Here is a 21,869-nt window from a genome sequence, read left to right as displayed (position 1 = left end):
GAATAACCATCAATATCATATGTGTACATGTGGGGGGGCATTTACATATACTTATGCATATATATATATATCAAATTCAATATATCCTATATTAACTATGATTAGGCCTATGACGTCAGTATCCATCTCTAGTTGATTTAAAAAAAGGAATTCTAAAATGTTTCTCTTTTACTTAAGTGGGTAAAAAACACCTCATATATGTAAAATTAATACCCAGATTATTTTTATCACTTATACTCCAGGTTGTTTCTGAAAGGAACTTTCCATCAGGTATAATGTTGCATTTTTGTGGTAAGTTTAACTTATATTTTAAATCATTACTCTTTTTTCAAACCAAATGTTACTGTTGTGTGTATGTTTGTCCTTGTGCATTTTGCTAAGTATACCTCTGCTGCTACAAAATAAATATTATTTCTTTTACAATCTGGTTCATTAATTTTTAAGGATATGTTAAGGTGTACCAAATACTTACATCCCATATTGTCATACTTTATAAAGCTTTCTTCCTTAGAACTACTTTAATTAAAACCATTTAAAAAGTATGTGTTGGTGGGAAGGACGCTAATAAAAACTGTTTTTGTGCTTGATTCTGAGCTTTGGAGACAATTTTTTCTTTTTACTTATGAGAGAAGGCTGGATTGCCCTTTCTGGACTAGGTCTGTGTTGACAGACTGCAATTAGTTGCTTTTGCTAGCAGGGCTTCTAACAGCTTAGAGGAACATCGAAGAGTACAAGGTGAGAAGTGTGGTGTTACAAAATTAGATTCACAGAGTAACGGAGATACGCTATGTTCAAAAGCATTTTTAAACAAGTTACACCCCATGAAAATACTCCCTTATTAAACATAATTTATAGCAATTTTGTAAGTTTTCACAACCACATAATATTGGCAATGATACAAAAATGAAAAATTCAATCACCCAAATCGTATGACTATACTATGCATGCTTGTTGTAAACACAATCCTGCTACTACTGTGCAAGGGAACAGCTACACAGAAGGGAGCCTGCATAGAGTAAGAGCCCCATTTTTTCTACTAGTAAAATGGGATATAGCTTTACCCTTTGAAAGTATTCTCGTTTCGCACTGCAGGCATATAGCGTACATGTTTCCTAACAATTGTCCTCATATCAGTCTAAGGAAATAACACTGAAGGACCGTGCGCGTGTGTGTGCGCATTTTTTCTCATACTCAATAATTTTTTATAGGCAAATCACATTACCATATCCAGAAGGACTCTTTAGCACTTGTAGAACTATTTTACTGGTAGAACATGTAATATTTTGAAAATTGTTTCCTCTATCCTCCCCCACAACTGTCACCCACAAAGCCCAGCTCACTTCTTTCATGAAAGTCAGCATGACATATTTTTCGTGCAAGTTCACATAGCAGTTTCCTCAAACAATGTGTTAGTCCATCTGATTTACCCTGCTTCCATTTCTAGTAATGTCTTTACAACCGATGTCAGATTTCTAGCCCCAAATTTATTCATCTTTATAGAGCAATTTTAGCTAAACCATTACCTTTTAGACTACTTCACTAAAGAAAAAAATACAAAAATGTTAGAGGTTTTTATGCTAGATATCCACACATGAATAAGAATAATCACGCATTTCCAAAGTTACAATAAAAACTTGTTTATAATAAAACTTGAATATTTCTTAAATCAAAATGACATCTTTCTATATCTCAAGAAAAATAATGGATATATGGTTCCCTTTATTAATATGAATAAATGACAACTAGTGTTAAAAGTGCTTTTTGTTCAGATACTCTTATAGATTAAATATATCTAATTATTTTAATTTTTAAATTTTGAGGCAAGCATTTTGTGTTTGCAACTGTATTTTACGCTTAACTCTTATGTGCCTATATACCAATATATACCACTAGTCCTTGCACTTAGTACACATTCAATAGCTATAAATTAACTATAAGAGAACGTTTATATAACTTCATATGTTTTTATTTGACATATATTTTATATTTAAGTACTATTTAATACTATTTAATATATTTAAGTACTATTTAAATAGTACTAATTAAGTACTATTTAATACTGTTCCCTTGAAATTTTATTAAAAAATTGATATGTGAATTTATAGCTAAAATGTTAGTAGATATATTAAATAAGTATAATTTATTAAATTTATATAAATTTATATATTCATGCAATATATAAGCAAATATATATTATTGTATGAGAAATTACCAAATGTAAATAAAGTTTTTAAAAATAATATGTGGGACTTCCCTGGCGGTCCAGTGGTTAAGACTTCACCTTCAAAAGTAGGGGATGTGGGTTCGATCACTGGTTTGGGGAGTTAAGATCTCACATGCCTCACAGCCAAAAAACCAAAACATAAAACAGAGGCAATATTGTAACAAATTCACTAAAGACTTTAAAAATGGTCCAAATCAAAAAAAAATCTTTAAAAAAAAATAATACGTACCAAACATACAAAGACTATATTAAAATGTTCATGTACACTGTTGAAAGTGATAAAATAAAGTCTTATGAAGGTAACATTATGGTGGTATCCAGGCCAAGAAACAGATTACTACACCTCAAAACACACTATTGTTCTTCCTAAATCTCATCTCCCTCCTATCCAGCAGAGGTAAAGATATACATTAATGTTCTACAAATTATATTTTCCTTTTAAAATATGAGTACCATTAAACAATATACTACTTTGTTTTGCATATTTTTGTATCTTATATAAATGGAATCTATGTATGTTTCTATGACTTCTTTCTTTTATTCATATGTATGTAGCTGTAATTTATTTTTATTGTTAAAAAGTAGTCCATTGTATGAATTAATGACAAATTATTCATTCTACCCTAAACGGATAGTTAAATAGTTTCAAGTTTAGAGCTATGACAAACCACAAATATGCTGACATTTACATTCATTTTATATATATATATATATATATATATATATATATATATATATATATACACACACACACATATATACATACACATACATATATACATATATCTGGTGCAGAGATATAAGGGATTTTCTGGGTCAAATATTTAGCAGTGGAATCCCTAGGTTTTAAGATAAGTGTGTTCAGTTTTCCATAGTAATTGTACCAACTAACACTCCACCTGCAGTGACTGAGAGTGCTTGCTGTTCCACACGCACTGTTACCAACGTCTGTTTTCTAAAAGATGCTCATTTGGTGAGTAGAAAATAGTACCTTCTTTTAACACAGGTTTTACTCTACATTACCCTGATCACCCTACATTACCTAAGATTACATATATATGTGTGTGCAGACATACACACACATCTTTATCTTTCAAAGTTTACAGGTGACTTGTGCTTCCTCTTCTTTGAAATTTTTTTCATTATTTTTCTAGTGTTTGTTTTCTTTTCATATTGATTCATATAAGTTCTTTTTTATATTCTGTAAATTAACAAATGCTTCAACAGTTAAATGTGTTCCAGAAGAGTTTATGGCATTTTTTTTCACTTCCCTTCTTTTTTTTTTAATAAATAGAAGTTCCCAATGTCAGTTAGATGATTTATGAATATTTTTTACTTTTAGTTTTTATCCTGTATAAACAAATCCTTGTAAACATTATGAATATGGTTTCTTGTATTTTATTTTGAGCAATTATTACACTTACACATTTACATATTTTCTTTAAAATTTTAAATGTATTTTGCGTGAGTTAAGGATCCAATTTCATTTTTTCCCTATGCATTCACCAGACAATTGTTAACAGCAACAATAAAAAAAGAAATGATGCTTTTTCTCTTTTCAATTCCATCTTTGTCTTATCAAGCAACCAAAAAGGCACTCTTTTAAGTATCACTTGGTTATTTCTAAACATTTGCACTGAAATTTTAGAACTGCCATGTCAAACACTACAAAATACATTTGTGATTTTAATTCAATTGCATTGAATCTGTAGATCAATTTGGAGAATTATAATATGCTATATATTAAGTATTTTTATTTAACTGAATAGTGTATCTCTATATTCAGAAATATCCTCTTTCATATCTTTTATAAAATCTTAAAATTTTATCCATAAAGTTTTTGTACATTTCTGCTTATTTACTCCTTATCACTATATATTATTTTAATATTAGTATCATATGAGGTAAATAGAATTTATGCCTAAAAAGGGCATGCTGCTGCTTCTTTTTGAACATTCTTATGGGTGTTAAGTCAATAGCTAAGTTGGATTTGAGGTTTTGTGGTTGATATAGGCTCTTCAGTTCACCTTAGTCTCCAAATTTCTCTAGCAGATAGCTGATGTACTTTTGTGTTTTATATTGGGAGGGGGTTGCTAGAAGGTTTTGCTCAGTGTTTCTGCTCTATTTTCAGCAGTCCCTGTATAGCGAGGATCTCTCTTCATGTTCTTGCCCCATCCCTAGTACTGGAATGCTATTGATGACAGAGGGATTTTCAATTCTCCTATTTTAACTTCAATCTTAGGTAGGCTCTGTACACCTGGGCCTCGATGGTTTAATTTAGGTATGATGATATTCAAGCTCATTCCCTTAATCTTTATTTAATAGGCTGTTCATAGTAGAAACTCATTAATTTTTCACTAACAAATATGAAACTATTAACACTAGTTTTTATAAAGTTGTAAACATTTCCAGGAGAAAAGCCTTTTTGAGACAATTATCATTTAAAAAATTATCTTCCCAAAGAAATCTCAAAATTTATTAAATAATCCAAATTTCAACATATTTGTGTATATATATATATATATATATATATATATATATATATATATATATATATATATAAACTTAACATTTTCAATTCCCTTTACCTAATATCATCTTCGCTAGCATAGGAAATAGAGGTATAGAACTTTCCACAAAGAAGAATATGACATCCGAAACACATTCCTTTGGGTATAAAGTTATATATTCTCATTTCAAGAAAGCAGTCTCAAACACAATAAACATCAACTAGGAAAGACAACGTTTAGATGAAAAAAAATGCTGTGCCTAATTTATTTATAAATGACTATTCTACATATAATAAAATTTGATTTGAATACTTAGGAATTAGAATCAAATACTCATGTTCTGTATTCATATAAGCTTTTAAAGGATAATTATCTGCACTATTGTCTTATTAGAAATTTAAAGATACTCTACTTCATAATATGGTTGAATGTAGTACAGCCAAATGAGCCCTCATTAAATCCAAGAATGATCAAAGTATTTTAAGTTCTAGACACAGTTAAGTGAATATTGAATTAATTATTCCTTCAAATAAAATCCAAAAGGATCTATAAAACACTCTAAATACCTTCTCTTTTTCCATTATCCACTTGAAGCTTGGAAAATGTTTCACATTTAGTCATATAGTAGTAAGTAATAAGCTACTCTTTAGAATTCAATGAGATAAGCAGCTGTTACTTGAAAGGATTTAATTAATGTTAATGTGATTTATTAATTGATAAGCTGTAGAACTAAGATATATGGCTACCTAAAGTTCCAAAGAAGGTCATTTTCAAGTCTACATTTTTTGTCCTTTAAAAACTTTAATAATAACACCACCAACAAAATCAACACTAATTGTTATAGCAAAAATTTATTGACTCCTCCTCCATGACAGACAGTTTCAATTTTAAAACATATCACATATTATCAAAGTACCACATCTTGCTTTTTACTGATTATGATCAAATTACATGGAGTAATCTGGCCAAAGTTACAAAGTTTGTTAGTGATAAGGCAGCATTCGAACTTCGGCAGCCTGATTCTGGAGTCTTAGACATTAATCATTGTATTCTATGGGATCTGAACCACTGTTCAGCTTTTGAAATAGGAACTCATACATGCTATATCCTTAATGTTCAAAAATAAACGTTTTTATGGAGGTTAGGACAACTTATAATTAATGAGGGCCATCAGTATGGCAATATAAGTGACTTTCACCAATCATAACCATCCACTGCCCTAGTCCCAGCTAAGAAAATGCTTTCTGAGGAACTGTGTTATGAGTATTTAAGATAAAAATCACTTTTACATTTTTATAGCCTTGAACTGTAAAACCCTTAAGCTCCACCATAATCTTATCACATTCTCTTTACCATAATACTGTGGGAGTCAATATATACTGTGACTTGTCCAAGGTCATAAGCTGATAAGTAAGAAATCAGAAACAAAAAATGGGACCTTATCACAAACCCCATGGTCTCTTCACTCCACCACACTGTTTCTTCCATGTGTGCAAATTTGCAACAGTATTTTTACTTCATAGTCACCATCGAAATTAGTCACATTCTTAGTGCATTTCAGTCAAGAAATTTTTTAGTCATCAGTCAAAAAGAAAAGGTGGAGAAATGTGACAAAAACAATATGAAATTAATAGTATAATATAGCCAACTCAAGAAACATTTAAATAAAGAAAAATGACTGAGGTAGAAGGCAAAGTGTAAAATGACTTCAAGGCATTGGCTTGGAAGATAGTGACACTGTGATGATGTTGATTAAACTAATAAGAAAAATCAAATTGGTGAGTCTAACCACAGCTTCATGAATAATCCAAAATAATGGTCAAAATAATCTCATCTGAGTTAGGTTACATGTGGGGGAGGTTTGCATGTGTATACGTGTGTGTGTGTGTGTGAGTGAGAGAGAGAGAGATCAGAATGCAAGTATATATTATGCTAAAGAAAAATTTCCAATTATCAAACTAAGATATAGTGTAGAATTTCTTTTTAAAAGACAAACAAAAATTAAACTATTGGATGTTCTTAATGCATCTAGCAATTTAACTCACAACAGTTTAATCTGTCAAATTTAGGAAGGCCTTCTGAGGCTATTTTGGTCAAGATCCAATACATGCTATAAAATGAATAATCTTTTTGGTACATTAAACTCTGACATAAATGTGGATTTTAGCAAAAATGACATATCTGCCTTTAGTGTAAAAAGAGAATATTATCATAGCACAATAACAGTCCCATACAATTAGAGGAGGTCAGGGTTCAAATAACTTTAAACCCAAAGCTATGCTTATTTGGGCACCCCTTGCTATCAAATGTTTTTAAAAATTCCAATAAAATTGCAAAATTAAATATAGCTTTTCCCAATCTCTCTATCAGGTAAGGGCAAATAAAGAAACATTTTCCTTTTTTCTTTTTCTGTTCTACTTCACTTTAAACTTTGATGTGTCTACATAGTTAACAAAGCCATAGGTTCTTTCTTCCCTTTTCACCTTGCTATTTTCAATTCCATTTCCGTCTTATATCCTCTATGGGGTAGCTCTTACTAAAATTTTCAATTGCTACATGTAATTCTTTATTTGATATGTTTCCCCATCTAGAAAAATGCAAAGTATTTCTCATTAATACTTCAATATGCCTAGTATAGAGTAGATATTCACAAACATATTTTGAATAAATTAATAAATTTATTTTAATATTTCCATTCACCTGTAAAAGATTATGTAGGAAGGTAGTAAAGTGTTCTAAATGATCAGGTCTTGACAGAAGCTCATGGTGCTTCAGAAAAATATGAGTGACAAAAAGAACCAAACAACTGTCAGAATCCTCACATTGCCTTCACTGTAGGCAGGACACAACGGAGAGCTGAGCATTCTCTCCACTCTCCATGCTAACTTAGGTAACTCTTTCTTCCTATGTTAATGGAGATGTAATTAAGATATACAGGGCACCTATTACTTTGTCAGACTGAAAACTCTAGTCCCCTGGGGTTTTAGCAAGAAGCAATTCAGCTTTTAGAAACAAACTCAACTCATGCCGTTAGTTTTTACCAATGGTTAAATTTTAAAAACAGATGACTTGTTAACTATTGGGAATATTATCTTTAAAAAGAAAATTTTAATACAGTTAATTTGCTTTCACTATTAAAACCAAGATGTCATTATTAAAATAAAGTTTCCTCTTTAAAAAAAACTAATTGAATGATTCAATAAAAATCTAATCATAATTAAATTTTAAATAAAATGTTATAGTGACTTGAAAAATATATAGTGTTTAATTAGAATTCAGTCAATTCTGTGGTTGTTACCAGCCTGAGTCTATTCTATTCTTTCAAACAAGACTGGAAGTGGGTATATAAGTATTGAAGAACAAACATTTTCCTACAAATTCTGAGGAAATTAGGCCATTGTTTTTTGTTAAAATAATTGCAGGAAAAAGCTTGAGATGAAACTATCAATAATATTGGATGCTTTGTAAGTAACATCTGTTTTCTTCCTAGATGCTCTTAACAAAGTGTTCTGTGTTTTTTAAATAAAAGGAAAAAAGGAACTGTGATTAGATATTAATCCTGTTTTCATTTATTTTGTCTGTAAGACAGATGTACCATAATCAAATGAAAGTAACTTAGGTATATAATTAAATGACTTGTAAGAAAATTTAAGTAGTATGAAAAAGTACCACATTGGGATTTATTTTTTGATATTCTAATGATATAAAACAGCATGTGCCACCTACAGAATAAATTCCAACTAGAGGGTAATGAGGAAAAATATTATTTGATTCTCTATTATTCAGTGATTCTTTCAGAAACGAATATCTTTTCTAAGTAGCTAAGTAGTTAAGTAGCTTTTAATAAATATATTTATGAAATTTTTTTACACATTTCCTTTGCAAGGAAGAACTCAGGAGAGGAAAAATAAGAAATATCCTTTCTGTCCTCTTTCTCCTGATCTATGTTATTTTTTATTTCCTCTTTATGAGAGAAGTTGGACATTTAAAAGAAGCACTTATTAGCCAGCATAAATGTGACAAAAAGGTGATGTAAGAGAAGATCTTTCCTTTTTTTCTGTGTGAAGGGATGCTGTGTTATTTCTCACACCCATCACTGATCCCTTTACCATAACAATGAGATTCTATTCTTAGCTCACAAATTTTCTGGAAGGATAATCAGAGAGTAAAATCAAATTGGGTCTTTAAAATCTAGGTACTCTTCTACTAGAAAGGCCGTCTAGCATTGCTATATTTTCTGTTTTAACACCTCACAAAGGAAAACCTTTAGAGTTTGCTGATGAACTTTTCGTTGAAGTCCAAGATCACTTACAAAATTCATTAAGGCTTAATTTAAAAGAAGAAGAAAACCACTTTGGAAGTATCACACAAATAAAAATATTGATTTATTTATAGCACTATATATATCTCCTCGGCTATAAAAGTCCAGCTGTTGTGATTCATTATTCATTGATAGTAGAATTCTTGCTCTTTAGAGATGTAAATTAGAGCAAATGAGTTACAGTTCTGGAGCAAGTTTTACGCACCTGAATTATTAAAGTCAGTGAAAGTGAACATAGATATTAATCCCAAAGTTGACTTTAAAGAAATGGTGTCTTAAACAATTCTTTCTTTTTGTTCTTAGTTTGCCATAACACATAATAAAGGAATCATGATTAATTAAGGCAGTGTACTGTGGTAGAATTAGAACTGGACTAAAAACTGAGAAAACTTGGTTTCTTATTATGGTTTTATCTGTGGCTAGTATTAGTTGTATGAGCACTGTTTTCTTCTGTAAACTGCCTGGACCCCAGGATGCTGCCCTTGTCATCACACTCAACATGTTCACTCCCTCATTCATTTAAATACTTGTTCAACAAATATTGACAGATTATTATCAGATGCTTTTCTTGGCAGTGGGGAAAAATGGAGGGGTAAGGAGGCAAGACCAGAGACCCTGTGGTGCTTGTAAGTTCGCAGAAGTGACATAGACAATTTTGAAAACATTTGAACAAATAGAGAAAAATGTAAGGTAAAATAGAAGCACAAAATAGGTAGAAATTATAATCTAAGAGCTCTGGAAGACTTTCAAGAGAAGTATTTCTAATGAACTTTAAATTCAGGAGTGGGGAAGAAGAATCTACAGAACTAAAAAGACCAAAAATGATGAGGTCTGGAAGGGAGAAAGAGCACAGTCCATGCACAGAACTAATATAAGATTATAAAGTCTACAGGGTAGAAAACATCAACTGTGAGCTTAACTAAAAATTTAAATTTCCCCCTGATAAACCCAGGCTATTAGAGACATTAAAACACTCCTCTGGGTTCATATAATTCAGAAGCATGCTGTCTTGTACTATAATGGAAGAAGTTTATCATGAACAAGTTCATATGTTTTCATTTTCTTCAGATTCAGGAGTAAATCCTAAAAAGAACGGACGAGTCAAAAGTAATTCAAACATAGTAAATGAGGAATTCCTTGGCTTATTATCAATAATACAATATTATTGCCAATAATTGTGAAATAATAGGCATTCATTTATTCTCTGAGTATTTTGTATGAATGTCATCTATTCAAAAGTTATAATCTTATAGCAGGTTATTAAAATATACCATTTTCACAGCATTCCTTCCCATCAATGGTTTTTGAAGCCTTTCTCTGTTTCTCATAAGTGTGGCAAACTCCCAAATTTGTAACTTAACTTTCATTTTCTATGTCAGTGACACACAGATTGTAAGAAGGTTTTGAAGCGGTACAGTAGTTAAGAACAGAGTCAACAATTACCCAAAAAAAAGCAACCCAGTTTCAAGGTGAGCTGCTTAAACTCAGTGAACAGATTCAGAAATGTGCTAGCTCCACTTAGGCATATATCAAGCATGCATCTCACTGCATTTCACTGAAGACTGGGCATATAAAGAAGGGGAAATAGAAAAAGATCTGAACAGATATCTGTGTTCAATTCATCAACACACTTGAAAATGAGAACTACAGCTAAAATAATAACTTGTCAGTAAACATGTATTATGACTTATATGATCCTGGAGTTTAAGCTGATTAAATCATCTGAACATCTTGATATGATGTAGAATCTGTTGAAAGTTAACAAGAGTAATAATAATTGTGGGACTTATGGCTACCATTTAAGAACACCTAGCAGATGCCAGGCATTCTACTTGGTAATTGTCATTTGAAGTACTTTTGTTACAAGAGAAAAAACAAAATTGCCTACTCAAATTTAGGCAAAATGGGGACTACCATCATTAGCTCTTACCATGGAATTGCTTAGGCCTAGGAAGACAGCTTTCTGCTTCCTGTTTCCTAGAGAATTCATACCTGAAGCTGTGCTTGTAAGCAATATCTCTGCCATATAATCTCAAAGCACTGGCTTTCCATAGATTTTGTAATTTCTAGGGATAAAACAGCATGTATTTGTTCTATATCTTTTTACTGTAATCAAGAAACATCCCCCAAGTATTTTATTTCTTTCTTTGCCTCTTCCTCATCGTACGAGAAAATATCAGTTGATTTCAGGACCTTAAACATGCCTCTTAAATTAGTCTACTTAAATTGCTTGTTAAATTGGTAATGTTAGCTAGATCTGAATTTCCCATTACTTTCTGACCCAGATACTTATTTTTTCTAACTTCCTCTAAAGTCAGTCTAAAAAGTGAGAGATATGAAGTCAATCAGTAATAGGTTTGCTAAAGCACTGATTATTAAAGATAACCCTACTCCATGTCACTTTCCATTTTATCATATGATAGACAGTGGAGGCCTGGCATTCTGCTGTGGAGCAGGCAGTAAAGGGGTGCATGACTGTCCATAATTTACAAAAATAATTAAATTAAATTAAAATTCTATATTTTTATTATCATCATGCTCCAAAAATTTTAAATAATGTCAGTAACAAAATACTTTTCTCTGTAAAAATCCTTTTTAGTTAAGTTCAAAAAATGTTTGTGGTTACAGTCAAGTTTAAAAAATGTATATGTGTGATTCCAATTTATATATTTTATTATTTGTCCTCTATTAAATAATGTACACTATATAAAGTTAATTTGGAGAAGTTCCAGTTATATAGTACTTTAGATACAGTCATTTTCTAAATAAGTTTGTAAGGGTTTGTAATCATTTCAATTCCCTTGGGTGTAGTGTGTCTCCAAAAAATATGGTACTACATATTACTATTTTTCAACGGTAGATTCAAAATAAAGTGATAGCACAGAGATTGCATTGATAAACAAATAATTTTGAGTCTGTCATTATATGTGACTACTGGAAGTTTTGGTTTTTATCTTAGAACATAATAGAGCAAAATAATCTGTAAACTCTGAAGTGTACAATTTTTGTTTGGTAATTCAAACTGGTTCACACATATTATATTTTATTGATTTTAATAATATGTTTAAAATTGAAATGTATTCTTCTATTTTGTTATTATTTTGTTTAAAAACAGAAAACAAATCATGAAAATAAAATGTCACACCAGTGGAACAATTCAGTAGTTACTCAAATTAAACATTTTATATTTTGGTTATAATAAAATATATTTAGTAACTTATGAAAAATAATTTAAATAAGTGATCTTTATATCAGTTGTAACCAAAGGCTCAAAGTTCATGATGTTTATTCGATATATAACTGACTACATCATTGTTTGTTTTTTTTTTTTCATTTCCTACAGGAATTTGGAGAAGCCTGAATTCATTTGCAATATTATTGTGAAACCAATAACTGGTTTATAATTATTCTAAGTTTTGTAAAGAATTTTGAAGTCAGGTACCCTTATCAATATGAAAGGACACCATTCTACTGGGTACAACAAAGGGAAAATAATAGAGGTAATTGAATCATTGTCTGAATCTATTTTGCAAAGTATAATACATGAAATACTGCATATAGTTCTTGAAAATTTTTAGGAAATTCAGGTTTGCACATCCAAAGTACCCATACAAGAAACACTATTTAAATGATACAGGTGAAAGATGACAATGAATCATTTTCTCTAAACCTTGATAATGTTTAAGAGAAAAGAAGTATTATCAAGAGTCAATACTAATACTGTAGTAATGATAATAATAATAAGGAGATGCTTGCAAAGATCAAGACTAAGACTTTGATGAAGAGATATGATAAATGAAATTTTGATGTATTATGATGTCACTAATTAATTAATAATGGTTTGAGGTAATTGAGAGTTAACCTGGTTAGAAGAAGTGAACCACATCATAATAAAGACTATTAGGCAGTTGAGTGAGAATGAAAAGAATACAAAGAAAGAAGTCAACTTCATGGTTTCTGTAGTGTTTACATACTTTCCATATGGTGGAAAATGTTAACAGTTTGTACGAATTGCTTGAAACTAAAGAACTGTTTCTTTTATCCATTTTCAGGTAATGAGACAAAAGCTGGAATGTCTACCTTAAAAAATCACTTTAACACCTGATTAAAAAGCATACCCTGGGCTTCCCTGGTGGTACAGTGGTTAAGAATCTGCCTGCCAATGCAGGGGACATAGGTTCGAGCCCTGGTCCAGGAAGATCCCACATGCCGCGAGCAACTAAGCCCATGCACCACAACTACTGAGCCCGCGCGCCTAGAGCCTGCGCTCTGCAACGAGAAGCCACCGCAATGAGAAGCCCACGCACCGCAACGAAGAGTAGCCCCTGCTAGCTGCAACTAGAGAAAAGCCCGCTCACAGCAATGAAGACCCAACGCAGCCAAAAAAATAAAATAAAATAAATTTATTAAAAAAAAAAGCATACCCTAAAATCTCTGATCTTGAGATATCTGAATATCTATCTTCTTACAAAATAGAAGATTTTGGCAACAGAACTGAAAACTATATATAAATGGGTAAAAAAATGACTTCGTGCATCTTGTTTAGACTTAATTATGCTTTCAGTCAAACAAAATATTTCTTTCCCTGATCACAAAAACGATGTATCATCAGCAAATAAAGGACACTGTGTTGATGTTGAAGGAATTACTCTTAAATTATGATCCAAAGTTGAAAGAACATTTTGTAAGAATTAGTATGTTATTTTTTCTGAAGAGAGATTGATCCAAATAATTACATTCATCTTCTGGGAATTACCTCAAAGAACAGATAATTACAGATATTAAAAATGCAAAGTAGTTTGAAATTCTTAACAGCATTCCTGAAGCTTTATACTTTGATCATTTATATAAGTTGGTCAGACACATCAATCTTGAAGATGGTCAAGATGAAATAAAAGAATTAATTTTGAGCTTTCACTCTATTTCCGAGAAATTGTGTGAAACAAGTACACAATCGTCAAGGATATGACAATGCTATAACTGTGGTCAATATGCATGACAATATTGATGCACAATGTTAAAAAGTATGATCCTAAATTCTCATTTGTTCCTTGAACACATTATTCTCTAAAGCTGAATAGAATTCACTCTTTTAGAGGGATTTCCTCAGGTGATATATTTGGAATTGTGAAAAGTAAATCCACCCTTTCCAGTTTCATCTCACCAATAGAAAATGCTGTAGAATGTAGATATAATTACTAAAGACTTTCTTAAAAGGTGGAGTGCTCATGATGGAGCTGTGTGTACAGGAAAGATAAATTTTGAAAGTTAATTCAACCTATGAAGTACTGCGTGATCCAAAGGAAAATCTGGGCTCAGAAGGATCAGATCAGATGTTGCTTTCTGCTGTATGTGTCTTTTCTGAGTTATCTTTCAATTGAAGGTGAAATTTGAGATATAAATATTATAAAGACATATGTACAGCAAACAGCCAGAATAAGACTTGAGTCATTTACAGTGAAACATCAAGCTTTGAAATTAATCCTTGAAGACTGGCTCACAGAAAAATATGGAAAGGCTATTAACTTTGCAACAAGAACATGTAAGGAAATGAATATTTTTGTGGGAAAAAAATAAAATTTAGAAGAAAAATGCCAAAAGAAATGATAAAGGATAGTAGTCTTATGTTATCAGAAAAATCAAAAAGACGGTGTTTGAATGCCTCAATTATTTTTACTAACAACTGGACAACTGTTTTAAATCAGTGGATCAAATGAAGTCAATGTACACTAACATTTAGTGATTTTTCTCTGAAGAAAAAACATCAAACATATTTTTACCAAAGGTAATATAATTGCATGATGAATTATATGGTGAAGATATTTTTGGACTACAGAAATATTGGAAATCTGCTGGAATCAATTCTGAAGAAATAAAGACATGGATATTGTGGGAATGTCTGGATTTTATTGTGAAATTTATCTTTTTATGAATCTCTGCTATGCTAATTATTATGTTTAAGAATTTTTCTTTTGGATAATTGTCACATCAAGTGAAACTTATCAAAATTAAAAATTTATAAAAATATTTTTATCAATCATGAATTAAAATTGACCTGGCTATGCTATTTACTAAACGTTACTATGTAAAGAATATAGATTTTAACAAAATCACTGGCAAGTTTGCAGAACATAAGACTCAAAACTAAAACATAAACATTTTCATTCATTACTGTGATAGACCAGTATGTAGATATAAAACTGAGTTTTTATCTTTTATAAAAACATAGATTCTTAAAGTGTTTTATTCATCACCTTTTGTTTTCCTTTTTTTGTATTGCGATATTTATTTTATATGATTAATATTTGTATTATTTTACTGGCATTATTATAATTATAAAATTCGATAAAAGAAAAATTCACTGTGTGCTCTTTTTAGACCATTATTACTTAATTTCATGATTACTACAGAAAATAATTTCATCATAAAGGAAAAGAGTATTAAAAAGAGATTGGTTCTGGGAATCAAATACACTAGTATGCTGCTGCCTCTTGAATCACTGAAATCATTAAATCTCCTCCCAAATTGTCTTTTATTAGACAAAATCTAACCCCAGTCTAGACTCAATATAGTATTATTGTTCTAATTAGCTATTGTTTATATTGGACATGACTTGTACACTATTTTAAAATCCTCTGGTTGCAATAACCAGATCCATGCAAGCCTTGAGCAGCTTTCGCAGGCGTAACTCACAGAGCCTTGACTTGAGCTGAGCATCTTGCAGTTTGAGTCCTCCCTGGAGCTTCTCTGAGACCCATGTGTGGACTCTCATCTAGTCAGATTGTCTAGGTAGTCAGAAGTATAAGGAATCAATGTTAACATGGCCACCCTGGACCAATGGGGACAAAGAGTACTGGACAAACATTTCCGTGTTTTGTCTTTGGGTGGATAATTGTGTGGTTCATTTTATAAGGCTCCTCAGAAGGTCCCAGTGAAAATGGGTAACAGTTGCCCAGAAAGCATCCAAGCCAAGACCACATCCTCCAATTGGTTTTTCCTCCTTTTCTGTTTCACTCTCCCTGCCCTGCATTCCACCTCCTACCTGGTATCACATTCTGAAATAAACTAGCCTCACACAAGCTTTGACTCAGGTTCTGTTTTCATGGTGGACTTCAGCTAAGGAACATGTAATGTGTCATCTTGGCTGCATCTTTCCTTAGAGGACAAATTGCATTAATTTATCAGACATATTTCATGAGGAAGTATAACCAAGTAGGACCCTATGGGGCCTTCCTGGGACAGAGCCCTCCCTCATATCCTCTGCTGTAGCTCCTCTCTGAAATACCCAGATAACAGTATTTCATGAATATTTCCTGAGTTTTTCAGATGCTAAAAACCATCACCAAGTGGAAGAAATTAACTATTTGATGATTATGAGCACGCGGCCCCCAGACCTCCTGGTGCCTAAGGATTGATAATGTTAACTATCCTGTTACCTCAACATCAACCGGTCAGGGAATAGTGCCTGGGCTGATCACATACCCTGGGACACCCCTCCCTCACCTTGCCTTTAAAGATGCTTTGCAGAAACTCTTCGGGGAGGTCAGGGTTTTTTTGAGCATGAGCCACCCATTCTCCTTGCACAGCCCTGAAATAAATTGTTCTCTGCTCCACACTCCAAAGTTTCAGTTTGTTTGGCCTCACTATGTGCATGGTACATGAACTTGCATTCAGTAACAGAAACAAGGAATTACCTGTGCCTCTACCTAGAATAAATGTTTATCTTGAGACATATTATACTTTTTAAAGTTTTTACATTGATATGTTTAGTCATCCACCCTAAAGTCTGCCCAGACTTTCTGTGACAATGCAACACAGCTGTCACAATATTTAAATAGTTGCTCCTCAACTTCTGTTGTTACTAGCTTTCAATCTGATGCATTAAGAAGTTACATCTCAATTTTCCACTGGTTCTCAGCTCCCTCTGAAGGAGTCATTCCAGTTAGCTCTTTCACCTCTTGTGTCCTCCTTTGTTAGATGTTGCATTTCTTACTATGTCAAAATTCAGAAACAAGTTTGATAGATAAGAGAGTCAGAATGATGGAGATGAAACACCTTTCTTACAGATATTGGTGAGTTTGAAGGGTACAGCTTTGGTGTGTTTTAATAATGGGTTTCCCAGTAATACACCAGAGCAAATCATCAATAGAGAAACTGAGATATGAACCAGAATGTAAGAAGAAGCAGCCCACCAAACTGTATGAACAGATACCAATTTTCTGTTTGGGAAAAGTTATATGTATTAAATTTATACCTATTTTTGCTGCCTTATTTTCTCATTCTAATAATTATCTCTGGAAAATGGAAGCCCATTGGTTATACAGCTCTAAGTTTGTCATATGGAACAAAAAGTATTTTTCATATCTGAAAGTTTATTTTTAAGAAAAGGTTTTATTTTCTAGACAGCCTGCTTTGAAAATGATAGGCTTGGGGAATTGTCATTGGAACATAAAATGACTTTTGTTTTCTCAAGTGGTTTCTTTCTTATTGCTTCTCTTGAACTCTATCCTAATCTTGATGCCCCTCTTTGCTTATAAATCACCCTTTGTCTACAGGGATTTATGCAACTTTTGATTTTGGAAAAAATCAGATCTATACTAAAAGAAAAAATAAGAAAAGAAATAAAAATAAGAATACATGGAGAGAGAGGAGTTAATTCTCAGCTGGCTAAAACTATGAATCAATGTAATCACCTTCTTTAAAATACTATGCAATCAGGTATTTTCTATAATAATATTAAATGTCTACATATACTTAGATCAGGTATTATGATTGGAATTGATTTTCCCCATTGTCCTGAATGCGAGAAAGATTCTTTTTTGTGTGTTAAGGTGACTTCATCCTTATATTCATCCTTATAGCAGATCCCAATGTTCTGTTAACATTTTTTTCTGTTTAATATTTCTTCCCTATTTATTTTCCCTATATTTTTAATCTTAAATCAGTCATTTCTTGACACTATGGTCAACTTTTTTTATTTCCCTACTTGGTGTATTCTGTGTTTTACCACTTTTCCCACCACAGTCTTCAAGATGTAAAACTAATCTACTAAAAATTAGTAGACTCTTCTTTGCCACCAGTCCAATTTCATATACAAGCAATGGCAGGCTTTGGTTGCAGGTCATTTGGCTTTGGAGAACCAACATCATCTATACACTCACAGCTTAATCTCCACATTGTCATGACTACACTAATCTTACACTTACTCTCCTATTCCAGAAAACTCTTGCCCAGAAAGATAAAATATGCAAATAACATTACTGTTCCTTTCAGGATGAAAGGAATAAAAAACTCATTAAGATGAACATCAGATAGCTAACTTTTAATAAATACACTCACATTGGGACCTTTTTCTCAAAACCTTAGATTTGCCCTATCCACAAATCCATAACTATTATATCATGAGCTGACCTTAATCAGCCCCTCACATTGAAATACATATCTTGAACTATACCCCCCAAACCTCATAAATATCCCAGTTTTTTATGTCCCGCCTCTGAAACACTATTACGACATTTACAAGTAATTGATCTACCATGACTTTCAACACATTGTTTTGGTAGAATTTATAACTTTGAATACTTTAAAACAACTGTGTATTAAAATTGTGTTTATGAAACTTTTGTCCTGACTTTTATACTAGAAGGGCAAAGTTTCCATTATTCTGCCATAGGGAGACAAATCTCTATAAATTTCTTGTCTCTGTCTCTCTTCTGAGCAGAGGCATTAACGGTTTTAGTTTCGCATTATCTTTCAAGATTGTTTATAAAGCAAATAGCCTTGGAAGTTAGAGAGAATCTTCCAGAACAGAGGGCATATTGGTTTGCTGTTCACACTAATAATGACAGTGTCTCTTTCTAGGGCAAAGTTTGGATAGGTTTGCTAGAAGTCTCCTTGTAAATTATTGGTGTTTCCTAAACTCAGTTTTTTCCTCTAACACAATCCACTGTATATACAAGCATCACCTGCACCTTGTCATGTCTGTATGTGGGAATTAGGGTTTGGGGAACTAGTGGTAAATGATACAAGGCTGACTACTGCTGTTGCTGTGAGTCATAAACTGCCCTTTGTCTCATGCAGGAGTCTTGCATCTTTGCTGGTATACATGAACTTTTGGCAGAGTAACTTATTAGCTTACACATAGGGTAAAATCTCAGACCCTTCACAGATCTTGATGTCGGTATGAAATATGGCAGATTTAAAAGTAAAATCTTTGCTCTAGTGAGCTTAAAAGTAAAATCTATTTTAGAAGCTACATTTAATATTAGTAATGAACTACTCCACCTGAGCATGTAGAAGATTATGTTGATAGATTACCTAATTGCAATTACAATGTAATAATAATTATCTATGGATAAAGCACTTTAAAATGTACTTTAGATATGTAAGGTGACTTTATTTTCACAACAAATTGGTGTGGGATGTTTAGTTACCCCAGATATAAAGATATGGAAACTCATATTAAAAATTAAGTAATATGTTCAAACTCATACAGGTGGTGATTAATAGAGTCAGATTAGCCCTCAGATCTAACACTAAAAACCAAGTTCTTTCCAATAGTCCACACTATAAATTCAGGGTCTCAGTTGAAATTGACCACTGATATTGCCTAAATGTCAAAGACTAGCTGACATTACCCCTTCCTATATGAATAACATGTTGAACTTGCTATTATTCAATAAGAAGAGGAGTTGAAAACCAACTTGATAACAATGGATTGGAAAGAAAAAGTCTGTATTAGAGGGAGAAACAAACAAATACCATCTTCTTTTCTGCTAATCATAACTTGCCTTCCTTTTTGTTTCTGAAATGTCATTACCCTGACATCAGAATTATAGCTACAGAAGACAAAGCTATGTGAAGAATTTTGAAATCCAATGATTGACAATAAAACATATTTAGAATTGTGGCAGTGCTAAAGAATGTCCTTAGAATTATAGCCAGATAAGATCATGGGAATTCAATTAGGTAGTAAATAGAAGTGGGAAATTCCATCTACCAAATCAGGCAGCTTTAAAAATGGTCCCACCTGTCTAATCAGTGCCTGGGACGAACCCAGGCATATAACCAGTTCTTGTAAAGTGATTTCAAATTTCTGAACGATAAACAAATATATCAATAATTACAGCAAACCAGCTATTGCAAATAGTACAGTGGTTTTTAATTTTCCACCAAGTAACCACAGCATGCCCATTAGTAAGTTAAGAGATAAGATAGAAGGAAGACAGCCAAGTCTAAATAGCTAATATTCCATTATTAAGTTTAAAATAATGTGTCTTTTATTTTTTATGAAAGTGCTTGTGATATTTAGGGGAATGTTGTATATTTGATACTTTATTTTTAGCTAAAATGTCTAAGATAATTTGGGTTTCTGTTAACAGTATTAGAGTGTTAAGAGAATTTAATTCACCAATTAAAAGTTTGGATTTATGAAAATTCTTTAAGTGGTTTTGGGAGAGATTTTCCTGTTAAGTTGTGAGTTTTCTCTGTCATGCTTATGAGATGCCTAAAAATAAAACTAAACATATCTAATTTATAAATGCAAGTAAAATAGTTTAAAGAAACTTTGTTACTTAAAATTATAAGTAGAATTTTTTAGAGTATTCCATTCTGTTCAATTAGAATTAATTTATATTATTCAAAGGCCTTGCTGGAAGTACTTGTTATTTGCTACATAAAAAAAACTGTAAAACAAATTTTGTAAGTTGAACTTAAAGATTCTTACAACACTATATTTATAAGTTAATAACTTGAATACAAATTTAATATACAAATTATAGTTTCCTAGAAACATTCAAATAATACCATTAAGTAAATTTTAAAAAATTATATACAGGATTAATTTTATGCATTTACTTTTACATTGAAAGATTTGAATATGCAAAAATGTCCATGTTATTCAGTGCATATAATTTTAGCATTAGAGTATCTTTCTAGAGACTTTTTCCTTTCATCAGTAAGTAGCAGTTCTCTCGCTGATAATCCTATGCCTCAAAATCTTTAAAGCAGTCTGAAAACGTAATACAAACCTTTAGACAGTATCTTTAAATTGCCTTTATTATCTTACATGTATTAATTACTGATGTATTTATTTCTAATACTTTTTCTGTTTTTAATTTATCCTGCTTTTTTATACTGTTTTCCTCTCTCTCTCTTTTTTTTTGGCCTTATATTGGCTTGATTGACATTTCCAGGTACCTTTAGTTCCTTCTGTTTTTTTTTACAATAGTGATTTGGATATATTCTACTATTTAATCATTATCCTTAACATTTTTAAGTGAATGAGTAACATACAAGACTTCTATCCATACGCATGAGAAATAGAAGAAATTTAGAATCCTAATGGACCTTTTCAGTCTGCAGGTTTTATTTCCATAGATTACAAATTAATACTTTTTGTTTTATACTTTGAGCCTCTGCTTACGACTTACACAGCTACTTGTTTCTCTGCATACATGCGTACAAATTTCTTTTTTTATTTCACTCATTTTAAATTATTTTCTTTATTAAATATATTATTATTACAATTATTTTAACTTGAGCAGTTATTGTCTGAGAATGCACTTATTTCAATCCTGAATGATAGTTTATGTAGAATACATTTTAGACTGATTTTATTTTCTCTCAACCTTTCAAAGTATATTATATTCTCACTGTTACTGTTAGAAGTCTGCTATCAATTTTATTGTTTTTGCTTTCTATCTGGAGGCTTTTACAATCTTCAAGGATGACTTTATTCTTCTTCAATCTCACTACCTCGTGTCTAGGTATGGATTTATACACAACCTCACCAATACTTCACATTTTCAGACTT

The 21,869-nt window shown here is 31.6% G+C and overlaps 1 protein-coding gene and 1 long non-coding RNA gene across 3 annotated transcripts in view; one reads left to right on the top strand and one right to left on the bottom strand.

Moving 5' to 3' along the window:
• MGAT4C (MGAT4 family member C) overlaps positions 1 to 21,869 on the bottom strand; it is an 828,975-nt gene that overhangs the window by 731,056 nt on the left and 76,050 nt on the right. The window lies entirely within an intron of this gene.
• LOC309640467 lies at positions 3,298 to 19,921 on the top strand. The gene is made up of 2 exons (XR_014252250.1): positions 3,298 to 17,880; positions 17,920 to 19,921. It is a non-coding gene; the product is annotated as an uncharacterized lncRNA (long non-coding RNA).

This window comes from Balaenoptera physalus (genome assembly GCF_965194825.1).
Source record: "Balaenoptera physalus genome assembly, chromosome: 13".
In the NCBI taxonomy this organism is placed as follows: Eukaryota; Metazoa; Chordata; class Mammalia; order Artiodactyla; family Balaenopteridae; genus Balaenoptera; species Balaenoptera physalus.
Note: the sequence above shows the minus strand (reverse complement) of the source record. Positions and strands in the feature narration are given on the sequence as shown.